Source organism: Hemiscyllium ocellatum, unplaced genomic scaffold (assembly GCF_020745735.1).
Source record: "Hemiscyllium ocellatum isolate sHemOce1 unplaced genomic scaffold, sHemOce1.pat.X.cur. scaffold_150_pat_ctg1, whole genome shotgun sequence".
NCBI classification, from domain to species: domain Eukaryota; kingdom Metazoa; phylum Chordata; class Chondrichthyes; order Orectolobiformes; family Hemiscylliidae; genus Hemiscyllium; species Hemiscyllium ocellatum.
In genome coordinates, this window is record NW_026867794.1 from 1,103,535 (window position 1) to 1,126,614 (window position 23,080).

Sequence of the window (23,080 nt, forward strand, 5' to 3'; positions counted from 1 at the left end):
ACATTAGTCTGTCAGATTATGGACGGAAAAGTTCTCTCCATATTTTACTGACTTATAATCACTGATTAGTAGTTACAGACTGTATGTTTCCCTTTATAAACGGAGAAACTTGTTTATGTTCTGACAATCCTTTGACATTTCTCCCATATCCAAGGAAGATTGTATGATTACACGCAATCAATCTACCATCTCCAATATTCTTTCCCTCAGCCACCCTCACATATCCAAGCTGAATGAGTAAATTTAAACATTCTTTTAAATTTTAATAAAGTCAATATTGAACTCAAAGAGGTTAAATTGAGCTATTTGTTCAGTGACTGTGATTAATGTCAATCTCTGTGGATCCAAATTAACTATCGTTAAAATATAAATGGGCTCTGTTCAATGTGTTATCTCATAGTGTGAGTAGGAGCATCACATACAGCACTAACGGGGATCTGAAGCTCGAGAGGAGAGGGGGAGAAGACTTCAGAATCTGAGAACTTAGACATGAATGTTACAATAATGATTCATAATCTGAAGACCGTGGATTGGAATGTTCCAAAAAGATTCGAATCTGAGAACACTCCACTGGAATATTCAAAAATTGACAGGAGTTTATCCTGGGTCTTTAGTGGCTTTCGCAGCCTTGGATATCCTCAGCATCTAGGATCTAGGATATCCTTTGGGTTATTCAATGTGGTTACTATACCATCTTCGCCATAGTTGGTGTTCCTGGTAAGTCATTATATTTGTGTTAGTACCGGGTTGAATGGATTTCTGCTCATTAAAAGTACATTTTTGGAAAGTGCAAGTCAATATCTTCAGTTCCAAACAACAATGCATCCTTTTATTATAACTATCAAACGACGATTCATAAATTATCACTGATATGCAAGAAGGAACCAGGACTCTTCTCAAACTCCATAATCCATTTTGTCCTTCACAGATTTACATCTCTATGTCCTCTCCACTCACCAATCCTGTCCAATACCACATCATGATATCCCAGTCTCGTCCTCAGTCTCAGTGCAATATCTGAATCAACCATTTGTGCCTTTGTTCAATCCGGATGCAACAGTTTCACGTTACTTGTAATCACATGTCCGTCACTAAATAATTGATCTTGAGAATGTTTAACTTGTTCTCTGCACGTAAGGGAAGACAGTTTTGGTGGTCAAGCCGTTGACTCATGATCTGGAGCCACAGAATAATGGCCTGTTGATATCTCAAGAAGGAAATTGGGGAATTTAAAAGCAACCACTATCATTTGTTATGAACAACAATCTGCTTGCCTCAAGTCATTTAGGGAAGTCAATGTGTCATGCTTACCTCGTCAGGTTTCCGGGTGACTTCTGTGATGAAACACGTAGGTGTACTGTACCTTTGAGGGAATGAAAAACCAACAATAACTACGTGACAGCACCAAGAGTTCTGAAAATAGATATAATGTATCATTTGGTCGAACAACCCGATTAGCTCATTGTGTTGAAACAAATTCAGCAAAAACATTTTAAAATATACCCCAAAATACCAACCTTCAATCAAGTATTATTTGTTATATTGGCAATCGTAACAGCCAATGATACAATCCAATGGTTTGGCGGTACAAGACCATGGAAAATTGAACAGTTTAGAGGAGAACTGCCAAGCTACCATCATGCAAAGACTGCCTGAAGAATAGCTCTCCTTTGGGTACCCTTATTGATTAGTAACTAGTGACGTAGAGTCTCCAAGAAGAAAAGAAGACAGGAATATGGAGAAGAATCGAAAGCTTCCTGTTTTTGAGATAAGAAATTTTGTTTTGTAAATATTGATTAGGAGTCTTATCGGCCTAAGATTGTGGAGGGGGAAGGTCAAAGACAGGTTAGCGGAAGAAGTTGTAAATAGTTGTTCGTTTATTATTCTCTGTTATACTTTAAGGAATAAAGATATTAATTTTTACTTTAAATAGATTTGGACTCTAGAATTATCACCGATTACAGCATGGGATAAATCTTTTCTTCGTTGTTGGATTTAATTAAGCATGAAGATTTATCATGTGTTGTAACACTACAAACCCACAGCTATGTGTTTTACTCTTTACGGTACTGTGGAACAACTGAACCAGCCACTCAGTTCAAGATCTGCATTACATGCTGCACTGGCCAGAGATTCATACATCCTGTGAGAGAAGAATAAAGGTAAGGATAGCTCCGTTTCTCTGCCCGTTTTCTGTATTGCTGCATCTCATTTCCATTCAGGCACGTTATCATCCCCTCTGTTAGGTGCATTCAATCTCATTGAAATTCTCCCTGAGAGTGATGCACATCTACATAGGTATCTCTGGTGCTGACTTTATTGATGCTGACGTACAGATGTAAGGGACTTATAAGTTCCATGTCAGTCGTAGTGCATAGAGAAGGAATGGCTTTTTGTGGCACTGGAAAGAAATGGCGATGTCTAAGTGAGAGAAAAGATGTTTTTTGACAATCCCTGAGAGTGTTGTTGAGGCAGTATTTGGGGTACTGTGGATATACTTTCTCTCAAGTTTCGCCAGACTAATCCCTGGGATGATGGCACCATGAACAGTGAGTGAAACTCAGTGAGATAATAAGAGATTGCATTGAACCTTAAGGGGGATGGACAATCACTCATGATTTTCTAAACAGACACTGATACAGTGATAAGTTCCATGGCTTTTTTAACTCAGATTACATGATTCTCGATAGCTTAAGAGCCTCTGAGACCGTTCGACCCAACCATTCTCAGTCCCTATTTCAACTGAGACAGAGAGAGAAAGGGGGTGGGGGGGGGTGGAGAGAGACAGAGACAGAGGTTCAGGAAATGGCTTGATCATCTGAATTACCTGATCCTGTTCCTTTTGTCCTCATTTCAGTGAATGCAAAGTTAATGGCTGTAATTTCCCTGAATGTTCTTTTATTGAACGTTGCAAACAGAGGGGGTAAAGTATTTTGTGAGTCATCTCTGGTTGAGTTATGGGGACTGTATTCACGGTGAATCTGGGTCTATAATATCACCAACTAATGAAGCACAAGTTGCAGAGAGGAAATACTCTGTAAAGAGACCAGAGGCGACTGTCGAAACAAATAACATTTTCCAACTGACACCAAACCATGTGTGACAGTCTTGAGGGACTGAATGAGATCCTGTATTACTGTTGACCAGGTATTTTGGGCAAGTGGCCTCCATCTGTTCCTTGCAGGAGATGTGAGGGGTTGACTACAACATAGTAACACAGGACTGAGCAGCAGGAGTGGGCTATTAAATGCTTTGTCACCGCTTCATGTGCTTTTGCTCAAAGCAGCATGTTTCTGTCTGTATACCATTTTACGACATACCAAAAACAAATTTTAATAAATGCAAACATCCAGGCACCACAATCCTCCGGGGAAGGGAATTTCCACTTGAACAGCCTTTTGAGAATTTCTCATTTGTCTTCCGACAAATGTTGGAGGGTCACTATGTCCTTTCCGAGTCCCACTCCTCCACTGGTTACACCCATCTTAAATGCAGTCATTTTAGTGAGGTGGCCAATGATTTAGGTCTCAGACTCCGCCATTTTCTAGAAAAATGTGAGACACAGAAAGTTGAACTCATAGCAAATGGTAAAATGATAGAGTTCCCCAAAATGTTATTCTGCCTTTGAAGATTTTCTGATCACACCATCTACTGGCAGTGGGATTTCTTTCTGGAACGGTGGGATTTGGCTGAATTCCCTTCATTTCAGGCAGTGGAGAGATTTAAATGAATCCTCACCAGGAATCCTTCACAAGTGGTAAAGATGACCTGAGGATTTTATGATCTCACACTTTGCTATGGGGCGGAACAAAGTAAGAGAGAGGGATTAATCGGCTGCTCCTTCTCAGACAGGGAACATTTTTCTCCCTCTCTGTGTTGGAACATGCAATTTTGTCAATGAGCACCAAACTGGACCATGTGCGATCTCCTGGAATATTCTCTGGAAAACCTGATTCTGGATTATATGCAGGTGCGTCATTCTTCTTGTTGTACACAATTTCTTCCAATCGCAAAAAACCCCCACTTTATAATTTGAAGACATGCTTACATGTAAATATCGGTAGGTGTCTTTATAGTATGTGTGTTAATATCAATACATATTTTTCTTAAAGTTTATTCTCGAGTTTTAGTCTCCCTGACAGGAGATAATATACATCCAGCTGATACACTTTTCAGAAAGTCATGGATGGTTCAATACTATTTCTCAGCTGAGATCAAAACTGATAATCCCCCATAACAAAAGGCCGGCATTCCAGGAATGAGTAAAGGGAAACCTCTTTGAAAATCTTCGAAAATAATTATATCTTTTTATTTTACTGTTAGGGGATCAATCCTGCACACAGGACATCGGGTGGGGTCTCAGCAATTCCCTGTACAGATGCAGTAAAACATTCCTGTAATTAAACCTGATACCTTTTGCCAAAATCAGCATCATTCCACTTACCTTCCAAATCACTTGCTGCATCTGACTTCATATGATTCATGTCGCAAGAACATGGAAACCTCCTGTATCACAGAGTTCGGCAATCTCTCTCCATTTAAATTGTTTGCCATTGTTTCATCCTTCATGCCAAAATAGACAACTTACCTTATGTTATTTCTGCAGAAGGTTTGCTCACTAACCTTCCCTGCCTGTATCACATTGCAGACTCACTACCTCCATTTGACGATACATTGAATGACTATCTTGGTGTATGAGCTAATTGAACTCCAAGCCATTCCCTCCCCTTCCTCCAGATCTGATCTCTGAGGCATTCCATCAGTTACAGCTTTGCAGGTTGAAACTAAACATTTATCTCTACTTTCTGTTTCCTGTAAACGACAGCTTCCCTGTTCCTGTGTAGCGGCTCAGGTGGGTTGAATGGCCTCCTCCTGGACTGTGTAGTGTACTGTATGAGCTGAATTACTTCATTCTATACTCCTGTGTAATACCTTAGAGGGGCGGAATGGTCTCCTCCTGTGTCATTGTAACTATCCTGTCTGACTGAATGGAGTTTTCCCCAATCCTGTAACAGCATCGAGGGGTGGATTGAGGGAACAACACATGGGGTAGGGACAGCAGTATATCTCTGTAACAGCATCGAGGAGTGGATTGAGGGAACAACACATCGGGTAGGGACAGCAGTATATCTCTGTAACAGCCTCGAGGAGTGGATTGAGGGAACAACACATGGGGTAGGGGAAGAAGTTGCCCATTCGGCTTTTCCATTCAGAATGATCATGGCTGATCCGAGTGCGTCTGACCTTCCATTTCATGTCTGTTCCCAATAAACACAGACCCTTCTGTCCAGTAAAGATCAGTCGAGCTCAGCCTTGAATCTCTTCAATAACTGAGTCTCCACTGCTCCCTGAGGATGAGAACACCACAGACAGCACAGCACTAAAGTGAAAGGGACGTCCTTATTTCATTGTGGGTCTGTTATTTGAAAACTGTATTAACTGAACATCAAATCACCACCTCTTTTCAGACATAAGAACAGAATAATTAGGAATAATTAGGAACATAATCCTTTCCGGACTCCAAACCTATCCCACTTTCCCACTGATCCTTTCCAATCAAATATGTATCGCACCCAGCCTCTGCTGCTGTCTCAGGAAGAGAATGCCTGATAGCATAATACCGCAGGAGCATTAAGGAAATGAGCAGATTGAGGCCATTCAGCTTATTGAGTAGGAACTCCCGTTCAATAATTTCTTATATGTACCTCGACCTCATTCTTCTGCCTTCTACCTGGAATCCTTGATCCCCTTACAAATCAAAAACATATCGAATTGTGTCTTAATGACACTAGTGTCTGGCCTCTGTGTATCCGTATATGAGTAACTGTGTGTGTGTGTGTGTGTGTGTGTGTGTGTATGTGTGTGTGTGTGTGTGTGTGTATGTCTGTGCCTCTGTTTGTTTGTGTCTGTATGTGTGTGTACCTGTGTGTGTGTGTGTGTGTGTGTATGTGTCTGTGCCTCTGTTTGTTTGTGTCTGTATGTGTGTGTACCTGTGTGCGTGTGTGTGTGTGTGTGTGTCCATGTGCTTGTTCTCTGTGTGTTTGCGCGTCTACATCAGTCTGTCTGTGTTTCAGCCTATGTTTTGATCTATATTTATGTCCATTTGTATGTGACTGCATATGTATTTGTGTGTTTATTGTTTATGTATACCTATTCCCTGGTAAGTATTGGGTGTGTTCATCTTTGTCTTTCTGTGTCTGCATCTCTGTGCAGGGAGGTATCTGTGTATTTTTTTTGGAAGTGTAAGGACTGTTGTTGGAACGGTCTGTGGGTTTAAATTGAGAATCGTCTTTCACTGAACATTGATCCTTAACTGGTCAGTAGGACGTGGATGTTTCGGATACTCCACACGAGGTATCCTGGTCCTCTACAGCTCTTCAAGAGTTCTCCCCACATGGAGGGGGAGGGGAGTGAGGGAACGGATATCGGATACTCCACTAAACGGCTTGGCCCTTTCTATCCTATTCAGGCTGTTTCGCCTCGAATTGGAGAAAGGGATGGAGAGAGAGTGGGAATGGGTGACCCGGCTGTTTGTGCTGATATAAGTAGGGGGAGTTGTGAGGTGTTTGGAATGAGTCAGTCGACAGTTTTGAATCCATATGGTATTATTAGTTGCTGAAATCAATACTGAGAGTGGTAGTGCCTGAGCCTTATTTGGAGACAGAGCGTGAACCTTTTTGGGATTAGGTGCTATAACAGATATACAGTGAGTGTGAGGGAGCAGAGAGTATATGGTAACTCTTATCCTAACAGAGTGAGGACGATATTGTTGCTTGTCCAGTATTGTGGGCCATTTCTTCAGATCCTCTCAGCGTCGAGGTGAGCCTCCCTGAATGTCTTGTCCAAATCTGTCACTAATAACTACGCAGACCTCTCCCTCAGCTTCCAGTGACTCAGTTTAGGTAGAGTTTACAGATAGCAAGGAGAAGCAAATATCGGTGTGTTATATATTGAAATCAAAACGGTAGCAGAAAATTTGAGCATCATATGCTCTGAAAATTCGATCGGAAAATATTGTGGGTACCGCAGTCTTATTGAATGGTCTCAAGTTGCATCTAAGCTGTGTTAATTATGACAGCTGAAGCAGTGAAAAATAAGTTCCGTAAGTGTATATGTGGTGGGTTGAAGAGTATGTTGTGAAGCAAACTAGAGAGCAGGTTATTTTGGATTTGATGTTGTATGGTCAGAATGATGAATTATTAACCTTGGTCTGAAGCAGCTTTTAAGGATAATGGCATTTATAAGATGCATTTTACAAAGTGTCTGCATGCAATATAGAATACTTGAATATTCTAGTCAAACGTCACGGAAGACTGGAGGCTACAGTGTCAAGATATCTTCAGTGAATTTGGAAAGTACAACATAACATTCAGTGGGAGACAAGCAATCATTGTTAGAGTCATAGAGTCCTACAGCATGGAGACAGGCCCATCAGCCCAAACTGGTCCATTCCAATCAAAATGCCCATCCACTCTAACCCCATTTCCCCTTATCTTCAGATTAGATTAGATTACTTACAGTGTGGAAACAGGCCCTTCGGCCCAACAAGTCCACACCTACCGCCGAAGCGCAACCCACCCATTCTCCTACATTTACCCCTTTACCAAACACCAGGGGCAATTTAGCATGGCCAATTCACCTGGCCTGCACATCTTTGGACTGTGGGAGGAAACCGGAGCACCCGGAGGAAACCCACGCAGACACAGGGAGAATGTGCAAACTCCACACAGTCAGTAGCCTGAGTCGGGATTTGAACCCAGGTCTCTGGCGCTGTGAGGCAACAGTGCTAAGCACTGTGCCACAATCCTTCTAATTCTTTCCTATCCGTGTGTTTTTCAAATGCCTTTTAAATTTTGTTAATGTATCAGCCTCAACCACTTCTCATTCCATATGCGTAACAGCCCCGTGTTAAAAAGTTGTTCCTCAGGTCCCCTTTTATTCTGTCCCCTCTGACCTAAAGCTGATGCCCTCTAGTCTGTGATTGCCCAACCCTGGGAAAAAAGACTGGGTGCATTCACTCTATCCATGCCTGTCATGATCTTATAGACTTCAATATGATCCACCCACAGTCTCATGCACACAAAAATAAATTGTCCTGGCTTGTCCAACCTGTTTCAATAACTCAGACCATTGAAACCTTGGCAACATCCTTGTAATTCTTTTCTGCACTCTTTCCAGTTTAATAACGTCCTTCCTATAGCAAAGTGAACAAAACTGACCATAACACTGCCAATATGGCCTCACCAGCATCCTGTATAACTGCAACATAGCTCCCTAATTTTGATACTTAGTGATATAAACGGATTAAGGCCAGTGTGCCAAAAGCTCAATTCACTGTCTACCTCGGAATCAACTTTCAGAGAAACATTCACCTGAAATCCAAGGTCCCTCTGACCCACTACTCTCCTTAGGACCCACCCATTCACCATGAAACTCCAAACTTGATTTGACTTTCTAAAATGCAAGAACTTATACTGATCAATATTAAAATCCATTTGCCATTTTTCGGCCACTTCCCCAGCTGATCAAGATACTGCTGCAATTTCTGAAATTTGTGATAACCTTCCTCACTCTCCATGATGCCGCATGTTTTAGTGCCGTCTTCAAACTTACAAATCATGCCTGTACATTCTCATTTAAATCATAGATATATGTAATATGTAGTGGTGCCAGCATCGACCCCTAAGGCATTCCACTATTCACAGGCCTCCAGTCTGACCATTATTAATCTCTGCTTTGTAACATCAAGTCAATGTTGTACCTAATTTGCCAGCTCCCCCTCAATTCCACGCGATCTAACCTTCCAGAGCGGCGTACCATGTGGAACCTTATTGAAGGCCGTACTATAAACCATCTAGATAACATATATAACCCGGACCTCCTCAATGTTGCTGGTCACTTTAGCAAAGAACTCCAACAAAATTGTGAGTCATGATCTCCCTTACACAAACTCCCGTACTGAATTTGATGAAGGGCTTTTGCTTGAAACATGGATTTGCCTGCTCCTCGGATGCTGCCTGACCTGCTCTGCTTTTCCAGCACCATTCTAATCTTACTCCGAACCACACCCTGTCTTTCCAAGTGCATGTATATCCAATCTCTCCGAATCTTCTAAAATAACCTACCCACTAGCTTTTAGGATTACTGGTCATTAGTTCCCAGATTTATCTTTGCAGCATTTCTTGAATACGGGCTCAGCATTTGCTATGCTCCGGTCGTCCAGGACCTGACTCTTTGGCCAGCGATGATAGAAAAGAGGCAAGCAATGCTCTCGCAATTTCTTCTCTATGCTCCTATCCTCCTGCAGTGTTCCTGAATATAACTGGTCAGGACAAGGAGGTTTTAGAAATACTGCAAAGTCAGAAACATACGTCTATTTATTTCAGGTACGAACACGAAAGAGTGAGAAATTGACTCCATGATGGTTAACATAACAAATTCGAAAACATGTTAATCAGAAGAAGTGACTTCAGAAGAATTCCAGCTATTGTGGTAACCTGAGAATTCTCAGAAATTAACGATCCAAAAAAGGAAGGCCATGAAACTGAAAAGGAAATCAACAAGAGAATATACCTGCTTACAAACAGGAACACAAAGACTGCATCAATCTGCGATCTATATTTCAAAGGAAACAAAATAAAAGCAAGATCAAATGTGGAAATTTATAATCAGGAGAGGCGAGGTCATTGTGGACAACAGGGAAATGGCCAAGAAAACAACCAGTTACTTTCCATCTGTCTTCATGGAGGAAGATCCAGAAAATCACCCAGTAATACCAGGTGATCATATCGTACTCCTGGAGCTAAAGAAATAAAGTCAATTCATATCAGTAACAAGGTAGTACTTGAACATGTAGCTGGATTGAGCATTACTAAGTCTGACGAAAAAGATGTACTTCCTATCAAAATGTCGGAAATAAATCACCAATAGTACTATTAATTGCACTGTCGATGACTGTGTTTTATTTTCCTGCACATTCTGCAGAGGGCAGAAACTATTGTGGATAAACGTGAATCAAGCTCTATAGATGAATGGAAGGGATCCAAACAGATAAAGGGAAAAAGAGGGTGGAGAACTGCAGACCAGTTAAATTAAGAGTTGTCGTGAAACTGTTGGAATCCATTACACAGGCTGACATTTTTTGTTATCTAGAAACTAACAGCTACAATGGAGAGAATCGGCATGCATTTCTGATAGAGAAAACATACTTGATAAACTTCGGAATTGTTTGAAGTAATTTCTTACAGCATCGATAATGGGGAATCAGTAGAAGTGGCATACATTGGATTTTCGGAAGGGTTTCTAAAAGATCTCAGTGAGTTCGTAAATGCAATGAATGTGAAGGGTATTTGGAGGAATACATGTAAGTGGAAAGTTAAAGTTTGGTTCGCCTCCATTTAAGAGAGTCAGAACATTGATGTAAAGACATGTTGAAGCAGTTTCACAGCGTGTTGGTGGGACTGTACCTGGAGTATTGTGTACAGTTTTGGTGACCGAATCTCAGAAAAAAAAATGCTGACCGCAGAGGAAGTGCAATGGAAATTCTCCAGATTAATCCTTCAGATGGTGAGATTGCCTGATGAGGAAACTCGGTCTGTGGTCTCTAGAGTTTCAAGCAATGAGAGGTGGGTCACAGTGAATTTAGAAAATTCACAAAATATATGACAACTTGACAATTAACAGAACGCTCCCTCGCTGTCTATTCCACATTCAAGGCAAATAATGGCAGGATCTGGGACAGGCCAGTTAAGGCTGCAATAAGGTGGAAAATCTTCACTTGGAGGGGACTAACTAACACAGGGGCATGGAAACCTACTGACAGGCAAGATTAGGGAGAATCTCCAGATATTCTCCAAGTGTGTCCAGTGGAACAGAATAACCAGGGAACAGGTAGGACTCATTAGTGAGTAGCCAAGTCGCAACCAAATCAACTTTAGTGGTAGGAGACAGAGGGTGGTGGTAGAAGGCTGATGTGCGATTGGAGGCTAGTGTCCAATTGTGTACCTCGGGGATCAGTGCTGTGTCTCTTAATATTTCTGATTCGGAAGTGTTAGTGTTGGACTGGGGTGGACAAAGCTAAAAATTGCATAACACCAGGTTACAGTCCAAAGATTTCTTCAGCGGCACTAGCTTTCGAAGTGCTTCATCCAAGCGCACAACCACCTGATGAAGAAGCAGCGCTTCAAAAGTTCGTGCCTCCAAATAAACCTGTTGGACTATAAGCTGGTGTTTCCTGATTTTAAACCTTATCATAAAGGATGCAGCTGTGAATCTGGACGAGGGGTGGGGGTGCCATAAGTAAGTTTGATACAAAGATTAGCCGGGTGGTTGGCAGTGAGAAGGAATGTCTTATGTTATAGGAAGATACAATGGAATGGTCAGATGGTCACATCAATAGTAGATGGAATGTAACCCTGATAAACATGAGGTCATGCACTTTGGAAGAAGGAACCAGGCAGGGAAGGAATCAATGAATGGCAGCACAATAGGAAGCTCAGAGTGTGCTTCTCCACACATCCCTGAGTGTCGCTGGACAGGGTAACACACAATTTGAGAAAGCGTACGGGAGCGTAAACACAGCCTTCACACATCGAAGCATAGATTATAAGAGCTATGTGGAACTTTTGTTAGCCAAGATGGAATACTGTGTGTAGCTCTGGGAGCTACATTAAAGGAAGGATGTGAGTGCACTGGAGTGGGTGAAGAGGGGATTCACCAGAATGTTCCCTTGGATGGAGCATATCAGCTATGGAGAGAGGCAGGATAAGCTCGGGTTGTTTAGTTTGGAGCAGAGAAGGCTAAGGGGGACGTGAATCAGGAGGATAAGATTGCGAGGGACATGGACCGGGTGGACAGACAGCAGCTGGTCCTTTTAGTCAAAGGGACAGACTTTTGAAGTGAAGGGCTTGAGACTTAGTGAGAATATGAGGACTGTTTTTCACACAAAGTATGTTGGGGTCTGGGATGCACTTCGTGAGAGGGGAATTGTCATGGTTACGTCAAAACCTAGAAAATGCATGGTTGTGCACTGAAATGCCGTACGATTCACAGCGACCGGTTTTGTATTGGAAAGTGGGGCTAATGTAGACCGTGCTGTATTTATGATAGTGCAGAGTCTGTGCTTCTGTGATTCTATGGCTGTGAAAGGTCAATCATTCAGTAGATTAAGATAGGAATTAATCAGTTTCTGAAGAATATCTTATCAAAGTGTATAGGAGTGAACTTGTTATATCTTCTGAAAATACGTCAATGGCAAAATTAAGAGAAAAAGGTGTAGCTTCCTTACAGTCTGATACCAGGCAATTGAGGACAGGTATATAGCTGATCAATGGAGCAAATACTTCAGTTATGCCTTCACAGAAGAAGAAAACAAAAACAAAAATAAAATTTCCTCACAATACGAGGGAACTTTAGCCTGGTGAGAAAAAGGGAATGGAATGAAATTATCCACTAAAACGTTTAATAGAAAATATTGGACTGAAATTAATGGGCATAGACAAAGTCAACAGAGGTTTGTGAAATAGCAATCATATTTGAGAAAATGGCTGTTAGCAAAATTATGGAGAAGGTGTCAACGCAATACGATTGGAATCTCAGAAAGATTTTTGATAAAGCCCCAAGCCTTTTGTGCAAATTCGAATCCCATGGGACTGGAGCTAATATATTGTTTGTATTTTAGAAAGGGAGAGATGGCAGGAAACATTGAGTAGGAATAAAACCATGTTTTTGATTGGAAGGCTTGGAGGATATAACGAGGATCGAGATTTGGCATCCAGCTATTACCAATACACATCACATCTTTGGTTGAGGGGCTCAATTGCAATATTCCCAAGTCTTCTGACAACACTAAATGATATCAGCTTGTGGTTGGATGAGGGGAATGTAAATAAGGCTCCGAGGTGATTGAGACAAGTGCAGTGACTAGGCAAATACCTGTTAGATGGAGAGCAATGCAGAGATGAGAGGTTGTGTACTTTGATAGGATCAATTGAATGGCAGCCTATCATTTGAAAAGGGATTGATTGAAACATGTTGATCAATAGATGAACTTAAGCTGCATTTTTTTATTTCTGCGCAGCCTTCTGAGTCCATGTAGGGCAGAGAGTTCTGAACACGGAAATCAATACTGGGAATGGCATTGGCACGCTGTATACAGTCTACATAGACCCAGTATGTGGGAGCTGTAACATTGAACAAAATCTGGACCTCCCTGTACACCAGTCACTGAAAGCAATATTGCAGGAGCAGAAAACAAGTAGGAAGATAAATGGTTTATTCACCTTCATTTCAGGGAGATAGAATACAGAAGTAATGGTCATTTACTGCAACTGTACAGGGCCTTGGTGAGACCCCATCTCGAAAATTGTGCACTGTTGTGTGCAGTTTTGGTATCTTAGTTAATAAAGGGCAACCCTGCCATTGAGGGAGTGCAGTGAAGGATGACCAGACTGATCTCTGCGATGACAGGTTAGTTGTGGGAGCAGAGTTTGGGGTGACTGGGCTTTAGGAAAATGTGTGGAGAGTTCAGTGAGATATATAAACCTCTGACAGGTTGTGACAGCTTTGAAGCAGGGATGACAGTTCACTTTATAGGAAACGGTTCACGAATCGCATTGCAGTCAAATCGTACTTTTTGTCAGAGAACTCCCTGTATATTGATGGGCCGAAGGCTCTAAATTTCATAATGTTTAAACATATTTTGAGATATGAACATTGTGTGGGGAAAACTGCATTGAGGAGATGTTCGGCCATGAAATAACATGGGGAAAGCTCAATGTGCTGAATGACCTCCTTCTCTCTCGATGTTTTTGTGCAATCTGTGGGAAAGCTCTGTACAAAAGCCGTGGCGGCACAGTGATTAGCACTACTGTCTCACAGCGCCAGTGACCCGGGTTCCATTCCCGAAACATGCGACTGACTGTGTGGAGTTTGCACATTCTCTCCGTGTCTGCGTGGTTTCCCTCCGGTTTCCTGCCACAGTCCAAAAATGTGCAGGTTAGGTGAATTGGCCACGCTAAATTGCCCTTAGCGTTAGGTGTAGGGGAATGGGTCTGGGTGGGTGCGATTCGGCGGGTCGGTGTGGACTTGTTGGTTCGAAGGGCCTGGTTCCACACTGTAAGTAATCTAACCAAATCTAAATGTGGTCACAATAACTCAGATGTTAGGAAGGATGTCTATGCAGGGTCAACAGGACTGTGTTTCCCATTCACTTTCCTTTAACGAGGTTGATGCCGGGTGTTCTGTCAGGTTTTATCATTTAAGACCTCAGAGTAGTTTGATACGAATGAGTGTCTCACTTGGCCGATTCAGGGACCATGTCTGTGCGTCTGGAGTCACTTTTCGCCTGACCAAGAAAGCACAGGAGATTGACTTCCTGAAAGAACATTGGTGTCGGAGATTGATGTTAACAATCAACATTGGACACAAGATCACTATTACTGACACCAGATTTTAGGTCTCGATATTTTATTAATTATTTTTAACTTCCACCAGCTGCCAAAGCATTGGCCTAGTCTGGATTTGCAATCCAATGATATATCCACTACAGCACCATCTCCACATGGGGATGTATCGGAAACCACACTGACCTGATTACTTCGGTGCTACTTGACAGCTCTAAGAAAAAGTATTCCCACCAATTTGCCTGTCATGATTCGACTGAGGGTGTGGTAAAAGGTCCGATTGTAATTATTCTCCTATTCACGGACTGGACATAGCTGAGTAATTTTCTATATTGCCAGAGAGATGTCAGAGTTGGAGCTGGAATGAAACAACTTCCCCAGGAACACGGCTTGTTGTGCAGCACAAATCTTCAGACCTATTGCAGGAATGGGGTCAGGGCCCATTGCCTTTGTCGTATCTACTGTGTTCAGCTGTTTCTTCACGTCACGGGCAGAAAATCGAATTGTTTGAACACTACCATATGTGATTCTGTGGGAAACATGATGAGTATAAGGTGGATCATCATTCACTCAACACGTCTGGCTGAGGATAGTGCAGAAACCACATCCTTGACTTTTTTCATTGACGTACAGAGCTGTTCCGATATTTAGGATGAGAATATTTGTGGAGTACTCTGCTCCAGTAAATTGTTTAATAGTCCATCGACATTTATGTTTGCATTTGGCAGGACGACAGAGCTTAGGTCTGATCTGTTAGTCTTGGGATCATTTCCCCTCTCCATCAGACATTAGTTCTGCTGGTCGGAATTTAACCAGTTGATTGCAGTAGCTTTAATGGGTTGTCAACAGGTTTAGGCTCACGTGATTCCGACCCTGGCATGTTCACCCACACTCATCACTGAACCATGGATCGGCTTGATGGTAATGGTAGAATTATCATCAGGAAAATGTTACAGATTGTCGTTGAATACAATTCCGTTTCTGCTGCTGCTGTGTTCTACAATATCTACAATTCAATTCTACTGACTGTCCCCCAGTTCACACCGAGACCCATTCACCCATCAGCCCTGTATTCAGTGACCTAACCTGGTTTCTGATGCGGTAACACTTGCATTTTCATATTCTCATTCTGCTGAGGGCCTCTCCCTGGTGTCACTCCTCTAATTTGTTACTTTAACTGAATCCATTTAAAGTAATAATCTAAATCGTTTCTCTTCCACAACGTCAACTTCTGTATTTGAAGTGAATGTGTTCCCCTCTGTTATTCTCCCTGACCATGATTAAGAGTTCTGTAGTGTCAATGATGCCAGATTTATGAAGTTTCAGAGTCAAGGAACTTGTGCACCATGCGTTATTGTTCAGTTCCCAGTGTACTGCTCTCCATGTTGGACAGGATGGTTGAGCATCTTTGACATACTTCTTTGGAAATTTTCCAAAAACAGAAATTGCTTAAGAAATTGCTGAAGATGTTGCAGCATCTTCTGGAATGAATGCAGTGTTAAACATTCAGGTCCAGTGACCCTCTACAAAGATCTCCGTTTCTCAATTTTGGTATTTTTATTTTCAGTATCCATAGTTAGTTGTTTGTGAAAGTTTGTTCTTTGCCTATTCACTTCTGAGGGAGCTCAGCAGGTCTGTCAGCATCTGCAGAGACAGAGAAACGGCATTAGAATTTCAAACCCAGTGTGACACTTCTTCACAACTGAAAAGCATTGGAAACTTGGCTTTTTAATACCTTGCCAGAGGTGGGAGATTGGTGACTGGGAATAGAGGCCCTGGCAAAGATAAACCGGCTTTTAGCAGTGGTGAATGTGAAGATGATATAAAATGGGTTTAAATTAAAGTGTGAATGGGGAAAGGGTTTCTCTGTATTGAGTGCAAGATAAAGAAGACACAATCACACAAGGTCATAGGAGGCCAGGAGGGAGAATGTTGACTATGTGGCATTATATAGATCTGGCCATAAGTACGTTTTCACTGTCGAGATCATCACCTCCTTTAGATAAAGGATATCAGGTGCTTGCCTTCGTATTGACACTAGTAAGCGTTTCATGCTGCCTTAGTATTGTAATAGGGAGAAAAAACAAATCACAGTATGAAGTTTGGGCTGAGTATTGTTTACCCTAGTTTCAAATTTGCAGTATTTATCTTTAAATGCTTGTTCTTAAAGTTAGTATTGGATGGAGTGTAGAAGGTTGAGGAATGACATTATAGAAGTATCTAAAATTATGAGAGATATGGATAGGGTGAATAGCAAAGGTCTTTTCCACAGGATGGGGGAGTTCAGCCCTAGATGGCATTGGTTTAAGGTGAAAGAGGGAAAATTCACAAGGGAGGCAGGGGCAGTGTTTTTCCACAGCGGGTGGTGTGGGTATGGAATGAGCTGCCAGAGGAAGAGTGGTAGATCCATGTACAGCTGCAACATTTAAAACTCATTTCGACAAATATACGGATGGGAAACATTTTGAGGCATATGGGCCAAATGAAAGCAGATGGGACGAGGTTAATTTGGAAAACCTGGCCAGCACGGACATTTAGAACAGCTTCACGCAGGTTCACAATGGTTTTGTGAAAGTGAAATTATACTTTGCCCTACAAAATCATGCAAAGTAATTCTGCAGATGCCTGAGAATGTAACAAGCGGACTTGATAAAGGGGATCTGGCAGACACCAAGCTTTCCAGAGTTTTTCCACAAGTTTTACAAAATAAAATTTCTTACACAAGATAGAAGCTCGTAGGATGATGGGGAATGTATTAGCACGGGATGATGATTGGTTAGCACATAGAAATCGGAGAGTCAGGAGAATGAATCATCAATATAAAGGTGGATCTGCTGGAGGACCACGGCTATCAGTCCGAAGGCATCAGTTATTTACACTCTATACTGATGGTTTGAAGGAGAGAGCTGAGTGAAATATACATCCGAGTTTGAGAACAACACTGAGAATCAAAAGGCAGGCTGTTATTTAATGGAGAGGACTTCCACAAAAAGAACAGTACAAAGGGATTGGAGTGTTCCTGTGTATGAAACATTGGATAGGCATTTGGAAGTTATTGGGCTAGTATAGGTTAGGTAGGATTCGGTCGGCGCAACATCGAGGGCGAAGGGCCTGTACTGCGCTGTATCCTTCTATGTTCTATAAAGTCAGCATGCGGGTGCAGCAAGTAACTAGGTTGTTTCATTAGCCGGCTTCCAGGGATGAAAGGGCTATGTTAGTGAGAATCTCTAAGGTTGTAAGGCGATTATTCATTGGGGTTTAAATAAATGAGGAGTGATACTGCTGAAAAATACAAGACACAGAAGGGACTTGAGAAGGTAGATGTGAGACGTTGTTACCATTCCTGAGTGGAGTCTTGAACTCGAGGACATAGATACTGAATATGGAATATCAATTTCTATCTGAGATACAAAGTGATGTCTTCTGTCAGACGGTAGTGAATGCCTGGAATTCCCTAACCCGGAGAGGTGTGGAGAGATACAAGGAGTCGGCGAGAAAGTCGAGTTAGACCTGGAGTAGATCAGCCATATTCGTATTAAATGACTGGGCAATCTTCAGTGGCCCAATAGCCTACTCTTGTTCCTATTTATTAATTTCACGTGCTATGCTTTTGAAAAGTTACTGGTTATTTTTCCGGAAGTTGTGTTGTGTAATGCTGCATTTGGGTGAGCAGAGGATTTGAGTTAACACTGGGTAGGGTATGGGGGCTGTATTCACAGTAAATCCGGCTCTGTAACATGACCCACATCTGGAGCAGACTTTGCAGAAAGGGGAAGCCTGGAAACAGGGATTGGGAGTGAGTGTCACTTCCTGACCCAGCCTGGATTTTCCAAGTACATTTCCAAAACTGCACCCAACCATCAGAGTGTGGCCTTGATCTGCCCCTGTGTAGCACATCCCAAGAGCTGAATGGAACATCAGAACATAGGGCTGCAGGACACGAGGGGGCCATTCAGCCCTTTGACACTACTCCACCAGTAAATAAAGTCGTGGCGTATCTCATTGTGGTCCCAGCTGCACTTTTCTCTCCATGCACCATTATCCCTGATTCACCTGTCTATGGACAATCAGACGAAGCCAGCCTCGATATAATATAACGATTCAGCCATCCCAAACTTCTGGGAAAGCGAATTCCCACTTGAACGAATTCGCACTTTGTGTGTTTTTTTCTTACTCCAGTTGTGACTGAGAATGGAGGATGTAACTCTTTCCTTTCCTAGTCCAACTCTTCCACGGCTCACAACAAATGTTAAATGTAACCAGGTTGGTGATATTGCCGATGGTAAAAGTCTCAGACTGGGTCAGGTTCAGTGATAAGAACACGTCAGGCAGATTTCTTTAGTCAGCCACAAGTTATTAACAGAACTAACGGAGGAGTATGTTGGATCTGTGGGTAACACTGCTGCCTCACATCACCAAGGAGCTGGGTCTAACTCCAACCTCAGGCGACCCTCTATGTGGAGTTTAAACATTCTCTCCGTGTCTGTGTGGGGAGACAGTGCTCCAGTTTCCTTCCACTGTCCAATCATGTGCAGTTTGAAGTGGATTGCCCATAGTGCCCAGGGATGCGTAGGTTAGGTGGGTTAGTTATGGGAAATGCTGGGTTACAGCAATAAGATTGGGGGCCAGGTCGAGTTGGGATGCTGTTTGGTGGGTCAGTGTGGACTTAATGGACGGAATGCCCTGTCTCCACACTGTAGAGATTCTATGAAAATGACAATAAATTTGAACTATACAAACACCCAGTGGGTACATACCTAATCCACTCTCCTCGAGGTCTTGTATGTTTCATTTTCATTCCAAGAGTAACCTGTTAAAGCCTTCATAATATAAGCCCTTTACCCCAGGAATACGTGAAATGAAATATCTCTGAACTGCTTCCAATGTAATTACATCCTATCTCAGATAAGGAGACAAAAAGACTAATCTCGCAGTCAGATCATAATGTTTATAATTGTTTTCTCAAAGTGGTGTGTGAGTCTTTGGAACACGCTTCCCCACAGAGCATTGGAGGCAGAAATATTGAATATTTTTCACGCATAGATGGAAGGTTCATAAATAACAACAGAGTCAATGATTATTGAGGAATGGGCAGCAATGTGCAGTGTGGGGTAAAATGTAGACAGTGGTATCAAATAACACAGCTTCAGAACCTCCAGGAATGTAATGCAAAATGAAATGATAATATTGATAAAATGTTAAGGGAGAATACAAGATGGCTGCTATCCAGAAGGTCTGATTGCTGGGCGCTGCATCAACACACGGGCAAAGTGCTTCTCTAATCCACCCCATCCCAACCATTTACTTAAAATTCAGCACTAAAAGAGCGACAGAATCTTTACGAATCCCGATTTGTAAAACGGAAATGACAAAACATGGGGAAAGGATCGAGTAAGTCCCAACAAGTGGTGCACCCGTCAGAAGCATCGAGCATGCCTGAGGCCGCTGCTGCAACCCACTCTGCTCGTTCGATCGACCCAGTTATATCACCAGGCCTTGGTCACTGAGTTCACCAAGTTACGTGAAAAGATTGAAGCCATGATTGAAGAAGAGTTCACCACAGCCACTCTCAGTCGTGCTCCAAAAACATGAGCAGCAACTTGACAGCCTTGGACACAGAACAGACGATGCCAAGGGCCGAACCACAGTGACAGAGACCGTGATCGATTCCTCTCGGGAGAGGATCCTTGCCCCTGAAAAACAGATCTGCACCTTAACTGAACAAGAAGACGACCTCGAGAACAGGAGTAGGATGAAGAATATTCACATCGTCGGTTTGCTGGAGCGGACAGAAGGTGGTCAGCTGGTGCGTTTGTTCAAGAACTGGCTGCAGTGATTCCTTCACTTGGAAACTGAGGAGGGACGGGAGAAGACTGAGACAGTTCATTGGGTTACAGCACGGAAGTCAGACTCAGCCCAACACCTTCATCCTGTCCTTGCGCGATTACATAGTTATGGGGACAAACAAAGTCTGATGGAAGCTTTCAGAACCTAGTGGAAGGATCCAATGTGTTTATGTCACGAGAGCTCCAGGATTATGTCCTTTCTGGATTTTTCAGTGGCGGTGATTCAGGAATGAAAATCTTTTGATGACATCAAAAGAAGAGTAAGGGAACGCTGAATTCAGTAACCCTTACGGTACCCAGGGGTGCTCCGTATTGCTTTCAATGGATCCACGAACTCGTCTGATTCTCCAGAGAAAGCAAAAACTTTGTGGACATTTTAAGTAAGCTGGATATTTAGATAATCATGTTTATCCTTAAAGAAATTTTATTGGATTTTTCTGGTATTAACCAGTGCTACATTATAGTCGAGGATGGGTAGAGTACTCATTTTTAATTCCTTCATTAGTATTAGTACACTTTTTTTCTTTCTTTGCTTGTGTCTGGGGTGCAGTTCAAGGTGGAGGGAGTTACAAAGGTAGTTGTGATGACTTAGTGCCGACTGAAGGGCAGCTTTTGTTTTTAATTGCCTTGAATTCCATATTGGTAGCGGGCAGAAGATAACGTTGTAAGATATGTCAGCATCCTCAGTTTGCAGGGATGGGGTCCAGGAGAGGTAAATTCCCCTTTCGAGTGTCATTGGAACTTTGGATTTTATTTCGTTGTTTGTTTTTTTATGTGTTTAGCTTTGGAAAGTTTTGAGAGCTTGTTAGTTGTAGTGGTTTTAGTTTGTAAAGTTTTAAGGCTCTACGAGTTTTTTTGCATTAATGATCAACGATGTGTAATTCGATGTGAAACTCTAGAGTTGAAATGTTGCTACAGTGTGTTATGGATAATGATGTGCTTAAATGGGTACCTGGAACATTAATGGGGGGGTGCACCTGCCACTCAAGAGGAAAAATGTACTTTCTCGTCATAAAACAGAGAGGGTGGATGTTTTCCTATTTCAGGAGATGCACCTTGATGACAAGGAACAGTTGACGTTACAGCAGGGCGAGTTTGATTGGGTTTATTTCTCGTCTTTTAATAGTAGGAATAGGGGAGAAGCCATACTACTTAGGAAGAATCTTCCATTTAGAACACAGAACAGTACAGCACAGAACAGGCCCTTCAGCCCACGATGTTGTGCCTACCACTGATCCTCATGTATGCACCCTCACATTTCTGTAACCATATGCATGTCCAGTAGTCTCTTAAAAGTCCCCAAAGTCCTTGCTTCCACAACTGCTGCTGGCAGCACATTCCATGCTCTCACAACTCTCTATGTAAAGAACCCGCCTCCGACATCCCCTCTATACTTTCCTCCTACCAGCTTAAAACTTTGCAATACCTCCCACACAGTTATAGAATATTCTTGAGATTGCTGATTATGGAATGTTCCAGATAATGTTCCAAATGATTCCCAGTTTCAGGAAAATGGCAGTGTCCCAGTGTGTAACACATTAGAGGAAGGAGTAGAGATGTACATTTTTTTAAATCACACACAATTCAAACCGTGCTGAGGCCATTCAGCCCTTCAAGTGTGCTCTAGCATTTAATAATATCCTGGCTGATCTGATGGTTTTCTCAGCTCCATGTTACAGGAACATTCAGTCATTCAACCCCCTGGGTTCCTGTCACTGACCAGATAGCACTCAGGCACTTTTACCCCAGTATTTTTTCAATCGCCTTTTTAAGGGCATTTCCCATAGGGATGGACACTCCTAACAATATATTCCATCATCTTTATACTTTCATGCAACGGTCAGCATGCTTTACACAGGCCAAACAAAAATCTACACTTATTTTATGGTTATAAGTATCCCATCACACTTAGTAATTCAGGTTATTTCACTTTTCCCAAAATGCTCCCCCACTTTATCTCACTCACCTCTCCTGCCCTATTTCCCAATTGTAGGTCAAGTTTGTCCCTTCCCGAGTGGCTTCTCTATATGTTACTTGTGGAAACTTTCCTGAACAGACTTAACAAATTACATTCCTTCTAAGTCCTTAACCATCTGGAAGTCCCAGTCTATGTTAGGAAAAGTGAAATCACCTATTATAACAACCCTATTGTTCCCGCAAGTCTCCCTAGTCTCCCTGCATATTTCTTCCTCTAATTCCCATTGATGATTTGGAGGCTTATAGTGCAACCACTATAACATCACCATCCCCCTCTAACTACTTTGCACCATTCACCAAACCTCATTGGATATTATCTAAGTTATTTCAACTTTAAATACAGGTGTGGTACCCGCCTTAATCAGTACTATTGGCATTTAAACTGTTCCCATTTACATCTCTCCATCGCCGTGATTTCCACATCCACGGCACCCCTTGTCATGGCACAATGGAGATATGGAGCTGTAAATGGATGGGAGCTGCACACCCTGTCACTTACAACATTGGCTGCAAGTTTCCCCACACTGGGCAGCGACCGAAGACAGTGTTACCGAACAGTGAAACAGCCTGGTTTTTTTGTATGAATGAACCAGTGCGGTCTGCACAGCTCCCCATGCTGGACCTTTAGACCAGGATGATAGATCAAGCATTGGTGTGGGCTGCACAGAGTACCATTCTGGATATTGCTGGTTTGCATTCAGCAGTACGGTAGCCAGATCTACACAGTGCTCCATCCTGAAAGTATCATGGATGGGCTGGTTTTGTGAGTTGGATTGCGAATGTGAGAGAATTAAACATCTGGCAATACCTTTATTTTGTGTTTTCATTCTTGTGATTGGACTCTTCAAATCCTGA